The following is a 10,109-nucleotide window of genomic DNA, read 5'->3' as shown; positions in this document are numbered from 1 at the left end:
AACTTTGTGGCCCCAACCCCGCTCCTTTGGAGTGAGGGACCCGGGTCCCTGCCTCGTTCAGCAGGGGACCAGAGATTTTCCAAAAGTCCTACGCGCGAGGGCGGGCGCAGGTACGGCGGGAAGGCGAGCCTGGGGTGCCGACCTCCTGGCTGAACGGAAGATCGGAGTCCACTTCCTTCCTTGCGGCTCTGCGGTGGCCAGCGACGCTGCCGGAGAGAGCGATCCCGCGAGTCGGCGGTGACCTTGACCTTGTGACCCACTGAGACAGGCCAGATGTCTTGCAGAGGTTTTGCATTTTGTGAAACCAGGTTTGAAGGTTAAACCCTACTGCCATAAGACCCTCCCCTTTGCCTACTGTCCCAGCAGAGGGCAGGGAAGAATAAAATGTTTTCTGAACAATTGAAACCTTTCTCTCCTTTGCTCCCCCACGGAACACTTCAGACTGCCCACCTCACAGCATTCTTTGTACTAGGGGTAGGAGGACTCATTAAACCAAAGATAAAGATAAGATGCTGGAGGCCTTTGTTCTCAGGGAGCTACCTGCCTAGTCAGTGAGGTGAATGAATGTACATCACCGTTAATTTTACTAAGCACTAAAGAAACAATTCCCGCATTTAAGACTATGCAGAACACCCTGGACTATAAAAGGATGACTAAGAAATATATCACCAAGCACGCTGTCCTGATCAGGTTTATTCATGAGGCAACAATCCAGGCATCTACTCCTATGGCTTGAATTTGAATTTCTGGGTTTTAGCCTTGTATTCAACAAAATTCTAAATAGGCTGTGGATGAGCTGTTGACTTAAGGAGAGGAGGCAGTTTTGAGAAAACTTTTAGTAGATCACAGCTGTGCATCGGTGATGGCCCAGCCCAGTGCCATATAAGTTACTGAATGTTAGGGGAGAAATAGACTTTCTGGGAATGGGGCCAACCTGTCAGATGTTTTTAATGTTATGCATACGGAAAATAAACTTGGGTTTGCTGTTTGGATTTTTTGTGAAGAACTTTTTCATTAAAAATCTCAAGTCAATCCCTGGCCAGTGTGGCTCAGTTGGCTGGGCATCTTCCCAGGCACCCAAGGGTTTCAGCTTCGATTCCCAGTCAGAGCACATGCCAGAGTTGTGGGCTCGATCTTTGGTGCAGGGTGTGCAGGAGGCAGCTGACCCATGTTTCACTCTCACTCTAATGTTTCTCTCCCCCTCTCTCTTCCTCTCTCTAAAAATCTAAAAGAAAAAAAAAAAAAAAATCAACTCCAGATTGTAAATGCTTCTATGAAAAATGGTTTAAGGTGGCCCTGTCTGTTGGCCTGCAGTAACCATTTGGGAGCTGGTGTGAAGTGCTCTGCCTACTAGTATACTCATCAACCTAGTAACACTTTCTTCTACACACTAACACCTTTTATAATGTTTCTATATATTTTTATTTCATAGAATCATTTTCAAACTATTTAAAAGCAAATTGTCATTGAAACCAGGAACTTCAGTGATTCTCTCCTGTTATTTCTAATTAAAAAGAAAAAGCTATAAATGCATAAATAACCTTTTTCAACCAAATGAAGGAAAGGACATATTGGCTTTTCTTTTTATGCAATTCATTAATCTATACATTTATGCACCTTCCTTCTCCACTTTAGTTAAGTAAGATAGATTTGTGTCCGGTGCATGGTAGGTAGGCATTTGGTAATGTTAACCTACTTCCTTGCTTCCTCCCCCTACTCCATGTTTACCCTTAAGTTCTGCAGATATTCCAATTAAACCAACAGAATGGCTCAGATCTCATGAATATCAATTTCCATTGTGTTCACTTACCTTGGTTGGGTGCAAGACCACAAACTGCCCCTACTTTAGTCTTATCTTGGTGTGTGGGGGTGAGGTGGGCGGGGGAGATACCTAGCAGGAAGATATGGCTGGGTCAGTGGAAACCAGTCACGACTTCTCTACAAACTAGTCATGCATCACATAAGGACATTTCAGTCAATGACAGATTGTATATGTATACTAGTATGGCCGTGGTCCCATAAGGTTATAACAGCTGAAAAATTCCTATTGCTTAGTGACATTGTAGTTTTCATAAGGTCAAATAGCACAATGCATTACCTTTGTGGTGATACTGGTGTAAACAAACCTACTGCACCACCAGTTATACAAAAGTACTAGAGGCCCAGTGCACGAAATTTGTGCACTCGGGCTGGGGTGTCCCTCAGCCCGGCCTGTGCCCTCTCGCAGTCCAGGGCTCTCGCAGTCTGGGACCCCTCGCTCCTTACCTCCCGCCTGTAGAGGAGGTGGGAGAGGCTCCCATCACCACTGCTCTGCTCACCAGCCATGAGACCAGCTTCTGGCTGAGCAGCATTTCCCCTGTCGGAGAGCACTGACCACCAGGGGGCAGCTCCTCATGAGCATCTGCCCCCTGGTGGTCAGTGCGCATTATAGTGACCGGTTGTTCTGCCATTCGGTATATTTGCATATTAGGGTTTTATTGTATAGGATAGCACATGCAATCATGAGCAGTACATAATACTTGATAATGATAATAAATGATTATGTTACTAGTGTATGTATTTTCCATTTGATACTTTTTATTATTTCAGAGTGTAATCTTTCTATTAATTTTTTTTAATGTTTGTTGTAAATAGTTGTGGTGTTACATGGGCAGCAGCCTCACCCATCTCATCTTTACCTTGTCTCCTGAGTGTGTCATTTCTCTTGTGTTTGATTTAATCTCATCTGTTTTGTACAGAAACATGCTGTACAGGCTTATAGCCTAGAACAATAGACATATACTGGCTAGGTTTGTGTAAGTACACAGATGTACTTCCTCTTAAGGTGTTTGCACAAGGACAAAATCATGTAAGGGGTGCATGACTGTACTGATTGAAGATCAAACATTGATTTATTCACAGGGCAATGGTTTGTTCTTGTTTAAAATGAATGGAGGGGAGGAGGATAAGGGAGGAAAGGCGTTATGGGAAAGTAATAATGCCAGGTGTTCTTATTTACTCATTTAACCAACTGGGAAACTGGGATGAAAAACACGACTTCTACCTTCAAGAATCTATAAGAGAAACAGACCAAGGAGAGGGAAGGGATCATGGAAGGCTTTGAGAAGATGGCTCCAGGAATAATTAGGAAAGATTGAAATGGGGAAGGAAGAGGGCCGAGGGGTTCATCTTAAAGGGAGCAGCATACGCAAAGGCCAGGCAGTGAGGACTAGGACAGTAGGTTAGGAATTACTAGGGTTCTGTTTGGCCAAGGAGATGGAGTGTTATGCTGTGGAAAGACCTTGAAGGATTTTAACAAAGCAAGGGAGCAAGGTAGAGATCAGTATTTTTAAAGGCTTATTTGTGAGGGGAGGTGATATATGGAAGGGGACAGGAGGTGGGCTTCTGGTGTGCTGACCATGTTTATTGATATAGGCACTGGTTAATGGGTATGCTTGCTTGGGGAAATTCATCAAGCTACATGCTTTTATATATTATACTTTAGTAAAGTGTTTTTTAAGAAAAACCATTCTGTTGTTAGTAAAGGATGAATTGGGTATTAAGGAACCAGGATAAGAGTAGAAATAAATGCAGTTGCTGTTATATAGATATGAAACAAAAAGCTGCCTGAACTAAGATACTAGTTGTGAGAATAAGAAAGAAAATTAAAGGAGAATAGGACATTAGGAATCCCGTCCTCCAGAAAGCCTTTCTGGATGCCCATGTGCACATATCCAGGGTAGGCTACATGCCCCTCCTGTGTGCTCACACAGATGCGTGTTTCTGTTTCAATCATAATTCCATCCCATGCACAGATCTAGGCATCCAGTAGTATTCATCACCTCAGTGAATACTTATTGAATTAATGAGTGCTCTTAATGTCTTACTGAAATTACCTTTCGGTATCTGTGCTCCCACTAGAATGTGGGTAGGTATCAGGAGAAACTAGCTATGTGAATGACTTGCTGTGACCTTAAGAAGCCTCTTAAGCTTTCAGTGTAAAATGCTACACGTGCACTAATCAGAACCCTGGTGACAGGCATCACATACTCGGTCAAATTAGGCTGGCTCTCACTGACCCAACCTGGATCAAGAGTTCATTCTTGAAGCAATCACTGCAATCAAGGGACATCGCTGTAGACCAGTGGTTCTCAACCTTCTGGCCCTTTAAATACAGTTCCTCATGTTGTGACCCAACCATAAAATTATTTTCGTTGCTAGTTCATAACTGTAATTTTGCTACTGTTATGAATCGTAATGTAAATATCTGATATGCAGGATGGTCTTAGGCGACCCCTGTGAAAGGGTCATTCAACTGCCAAAGGGGTCGCAACCCACAGGTTGAGAACCGCTGCTAGACCCTCTTTTGGAGATACAGAGTGGAATCAGCTCCATCTAAACCTCAAGGCCTAACAGTGGGGGGAGGGTAGTTCTCCAAAGGAAAAAATACTGTTACCTGAAGAAGAGGTGGGAGTGCAAAAACAACATAGCCTTGTGTAAATTATTATTATCCTAAAATAGTGGCCAGATGCACGAAATTTGTGCAAGGGGCTTGGCCCTTGCAGCCATGGCAGCTGCCCTCAGCCCACAGCCCCGGCTTTGTCTGGAAGGTCTTTCGGCTGTCCAGTCTAATTAGCATATTACACTTTCATTGTTATAGATGAACTCTAAACCAGCTTAGAACTGTAAACATTCTATGATTCTTCTTAACTTGGTAATAATCAACACATGATTCTTTGTGTACTGAAAGTCCTCTTCGCTTCCACAAAATGTTACACAGAAAAACTAGCTTTCAGTGGCAACATGAGGACAGTGAGGTCAGGTATAAAGGAGGGCTTTTGGAACCTGAGGATTGATAGAGCAGCAGAGAGGAGAGCTTCAGACATCAAGGCTCATTTTTTCAAGCTGAATGAGTAATCACTCACGACGTGTCCAAGAATGACCTATTGAGTTCCAAAATGTAATATAGGACACGATTCTCTGGGGGCAAGAACCAGGCCAACTGTGGTTCCTAACAGTCTAACTCATTCTTTGTTCCTCCCCAGGGGAATGGTTCATTTTAAGCCTGTCCTGGTGCTCCTCATCAGAGACATTTGGTGTTTCCTAGGGAAGCCCTGACACACTCCAAGTGCTTAGGGCAGCGGTTCTCAACCTGTGGGTCGCGACCCCTTTGGGGGTCAAAAGACACTTTCACAGGGGTCGCCTAAGACCATCGGAAAACTCATATATAATTACATATTGTTTTTGTGATTAATCACTATGCTTTAATTATGTTCAATTTGTAACAATGAAATTGGGGGTCACCCCAACATGAGGAACTGTATTAAAGGGTCACGGCATTAGGAAGGTTAAGAACCACTGGCTTAGGGTCTTCCCCACAGCACCCAGCTCTGTCAGCCTGGGCTCCAAGAGGCTACCCTCAAATGGTTGCTAATTTTTATTGGATCTGAGATTTCTGTGACTTAATATTGACCAGAAAAGGATACTTTAAATTTTGTTTTTTTCTTGAAGAAAGAAAAGAGCAATTCAGAGTCCCTCCCAGTATGATGTACTTACTGGGAAATGGGGAACAACCAGTGAGCAGGTGTGGTCAGAAAGGTTAATCCATATGCAAAAAGGTGGGGATTGTGTCCTTTGGCAGATGAGTATGAGAATGATTGTTTAAAACAATCAAGAACTGTGTAAGTTCACCCTAACTGGTTTGGCTCAGTGGAGAGAGAGCGTTGGCCTGCGGACTGAAGGGTCCCAGGTTTGATTCCAGTCAGGGGCATGTACCTTGGTTGCGGGCACATCCCCAGTAGGGGGTGTGCAGGAGGCAGCTGATCGATGTTTCTAACTCTCTATCCCTCTCCCTTCCTCTCTGTAAAAAAAAAAATCAATGAAATATATTTTTTTTTAAAAAAAGAATTGTGTAAGTTCAACAGCAACACATTGTTATTGCCCTGTTAAATCCTGGATAGAAAAATCCTTGTTTACCTAAGTGCAAAGAACATACTGCCCGTAAAAGACATTGTTATAAATAGTACATATGAGAATGTACTATATTTATTGTAGGGTTTTAGTCTTTTGTGCAGTCAAGTTTTTCCCGTACACTTACTTGACTTAACAGGTAATGCAAGATTTTTGGATGTTCAGAAAAATGTATGTAATGCAATTTTGATTAAAGTCAGATATGTTTACATGATATTTTAAATATTTAGAGGATTTACCTCTGAATTCTTGTTAAAATCCTCTAAAATACAGATTTTCAGTCACATGTAAAAATTATAGAAATCATGACTTCCACAAAAGAAAATTATTTTGACAGTGAAATGAACATGCTAATATCACACAGTGCAATATGTGTGATCTAAGTGTAGGGTGAAAGTGGCCTTCCCAAATCCTCTTCAGGTTCACCAGTACTATCCTCTTACCCCCACCCCAAAACTACTTGGGTCCTCAGTCAAGTGAGCCCAAATCCTGCACGGTCAGGAACTTCAACTTATTGGATCTGAGCCTACTACGGCACCCGCCCTATGTCAGTACTCATGTGTGGCCACACTCCAGGCAACCAGACCCTGACTCAAGGAGGCAGCTCAGCCCACCTCTCTGAAGATGGAGGAAGGATCTTGACTACTCTCCCTTCCCCCTGTCCTGACCCACTTTTCACACAGACCCAGGACACAACTCACAAAAGAAAATGGAGGGAAAATGCATTTTCCCCAGAAGTCAGGTAATTCTGCCCTGACTAGCAAATTCCCCCCAAGCAACCAATCAGACCACAACAGTGGGGACTGAGTTCCATCACACTCATTCCTGTGACTCTTCCCTTAAGAGGGGTCTGAGAGAATTGAAATATTAGGAAATACTTGTTGGATTAAAGTAAACAAAATCAATGACCTATAAATGATTTTGGAAAAGTGTGAAAATGCGTGTTGCTCATATAGCAAGAAAAAAAAAATTCTGAAGAAGTAGGACAGCCAAATTTATCATTCTAGGTTAAGCTTATTGTAGCAGAATACACCACAGCCCAGAAATCTTACATGACGCATGAAGGTGAAATCACATTGAAAATGCTGGTGATAACAGGATTCTTTTCAACCGCTCCGCAAAGAACCTTTGGTCTGTATTTACCCTTGGTGATGTTTATGGCAACTCAACAAACATAAGGTCTTGGAGAGAAAGGGAAGGACGGGTGAATGAATAAACACGGCCCGGCTAACTGCATCGCAGGAGCTGCTGCTGTCCTGGCAGTGTCTCTGGGCTTTGCATAAAGAAGAGATTTCTTTTCTTTTTTAAAATATATTTTATTGATTTTTCACAGAGAGGAAGGGAGAGGGATAGAGAGTTGGAAACATCGATGAGAGAGAAACATCGATCAGCTGCCTCCTGCACACCTCCCACTGGAGATGTGCCTGCAACCAAGGTACATGCCCTTAGCTGGAATTGAACCTGGGACCTTTCAGTCCGCAGGCCGACGCTCTATCCACTGAGCCAAACCAGCTAAGGCAAGAGATTTCTTTCTTAAGTGAGCTCACTGTTCAAAGACTTCATTTCCTGGGTCATCCAAGACAGCAGGGAAATGGCAGCAGCTCTTTAAGTCAGAGACATTCGATATGAATGACAGAGGGAGACACTGTCTGACCCCCCCTCACAGAGCCCATCGCTCCTCACTCCCACCACTGAACAGCTCTTGTGGCTCTTTGGCTCCCTTGAAGCTCCCCTGGGCACATGTCCCAGGCCACAGGTTAATAAAGAGCGATGAGGGTTGTTGTTAGAGTTTGATAGGCTGACCCCAGGACTGGCCTCGTTCCTTTGAAAAATAAAATACTTTCACCCCCCCCCCCTTTACTTTGATATACTGCAGACTGAGAATTGTCCTGCAATGACATTTGCAGGACTACATTAGAGTCAGACCTTGTTTGAGCTTATAAACCCACAAAAGTATAACTTCATGCAATAACGTTTATTGAATGCCGATCATGGGCCAGGCACATGAGGGACAGCTGAACAAACAGACCGACATCTCTGCCGTTGTGGAATAGCTAACTACCACACTCAGCCCACCCATTTGAATGATAGCTTTAGAGCAATTCCAGACCTGAAGAATCCAAAGATTGACATGAGACGCTGTGATGTGTTAGGCTGTTTCTCGAAACACCATTTTCCTTTTTTTGAAAAATATATTTTTATTGATTTCAGAGAGGAATGGAGAGTGAGAGTGAGAAAGAAACATCAATGATGAGAGAAAGTCATTGATTGGCTGCCTCTGCACCCCTACACTGGGGATTGAGCCTGCAACTCAGGCATGTGCCCCAACCAGGAATCGAACCCTGACCTTCTGGGTCATAGGCTGACGCTCACCACTGAGCCATACTGGTCAGGCCTGAAGCACCATTTCCTTGATTGCCTTGTCACTCTGTGCTTTGTGACTTCTGCATTGATCAAGTGCCACTGTCAGAGTAGACAGCTCTTTATACCTTTTTCTGGTCCATTTACAGTTAGGTAGGCAAGGTTTGTCAGATTGCCAATGAAATTTTTCAAGTTAAAGGGAAGATGGTTCCATTGGGGGGGAGGGGTAGACATGAGTCTCTCCCTGCCAGTTTCCACTGTCTCCCTTTTAGTTGTAGAGATGTGGAATTACAAACCAGAAGGAAGCCATTTAGCCCACACATGTGCTCCAAGCAAGGACTATAATTAAGTCAGATAAAACTAAAGGCAGTTGGTGGTATTAGTAAGAATTCTTTTGGTTGCAATTATAGTGACTTACTGGAGGCAGCTTTAGACAAAAAAAATAGGTGGGAGGGGGCAAAATTTACTACCATTTTAAGTGGCATCATCTATTGTATAGACACTGGAAAAAAATAAGGGTTTGTTACTTAGCATATGTCCTTTCCATGTACCATCAAAAAGGCATCTGAAAGGTAAGAATGTAAAGACTAAAAGTAACTGAGACATGATAAGAAATAAATTTTGATATTTTGATGAATAAACAGCATATTATAATTTGTATTCAACGTTCCCCTTTTAACATAACCTTTGTCCCATGCCTTTTAATGCACACTGAAAACATGACTTTATCATGGTTTCACCATGTCACACACGCACAAAAATCTGTAGTTGCTGCTGGTTGGAATTTTCTCTAAAAATAGGCACACCCTGGACCATACCCTGTATAAGGAAAACCACCAGCCCTGCTCATGCACACAGTTTTAGTACCTATTTTAGCCCCTTACTTATTTTTTTTTAATTTTATTTTGGTGTAATAAGAACATTTAACATGAGATCTACCTCTTAACAGATTTTTAGATGTGCAATGCAGTATTGTTACCTGTAGGCACAATGTTGTACAGCAGATCTCTAGCATGTACTCATCTTGTGTGTAACCGTTGATCAGTAACTCCCCCGTTATGCCTTACTCCAGCCCTGGCAACCACCATCCTATTCTTTGCTCCTATGAGTTTGTTTGTTTTAGACACCTTATGTAGGTGGAATCCTACAGTATTTGTCCTCCTGTGACTGGTTTATTTCACTTAGTATAATGTTGTCCAGGTCCATCCATGTTAACCTCCAATTTCCTGTCCCGTGTGTGTGTGTGTGTGTGTGTGTGTGTGTGTGTGTGTGTGTGTGTGTTTTAGACAGGTGTGTGAATCTGGCTGAAATATTCTGGGAACTCAGGGGATTGGGGCTCTTGAAGGGACAAGGTGGACTTTCAACTTGATCACCTATTTTTATTCAAAGTCCTTCTGGTTTATTCCTTCTGGGGTATAAACATGCAGACTTCTATCAGGATTAAGGAGAGAGTCATCAGGGCTATGAGAAAAATCTAAGGGGTTTCCTATTTGTTGCATGGGAAGACAGATGTGGAACTATTTCTTAAAATACCAAGCTTAGAAAAATTGGGACACAAAATGAATGCCCATCAGTAGGAACAAGGCTAAGAAAATGTTGGTACTGTCATACTGGGACATACTACAGAACCTATAAAATCATGAATTTTAGACAAACACATATTACATAGGAAAATGGTTATAATGTATGACTAAGTGAAAAAAATGCAGGCTATAAAGTATGTGTAAGGTAATAGTATTTTTTTTTTAACAAACCTCCCCATTGTATGATTTCTAGCTCTGTAAGTATTTTAGTTGTAA

The sequence above is a fragment of the Myotis lucifugus genome, unplaced genomic scaffold (genome assembly GCF_000147115.1).
Source record: "Myotis lucifugus unplaced genomic scaffold, Myoluc2.0 scaffold_104, whole genome shotgun sequence".
Lineage (NCBI taxonomy): Eukaryota > Metazoa > Chordata > Mammalia > Chiroptera > Vespertilionidae > Myotis > Myotis lucifugus.
This window is presented reverse-complemented; position numbering follows the sequence as displayed.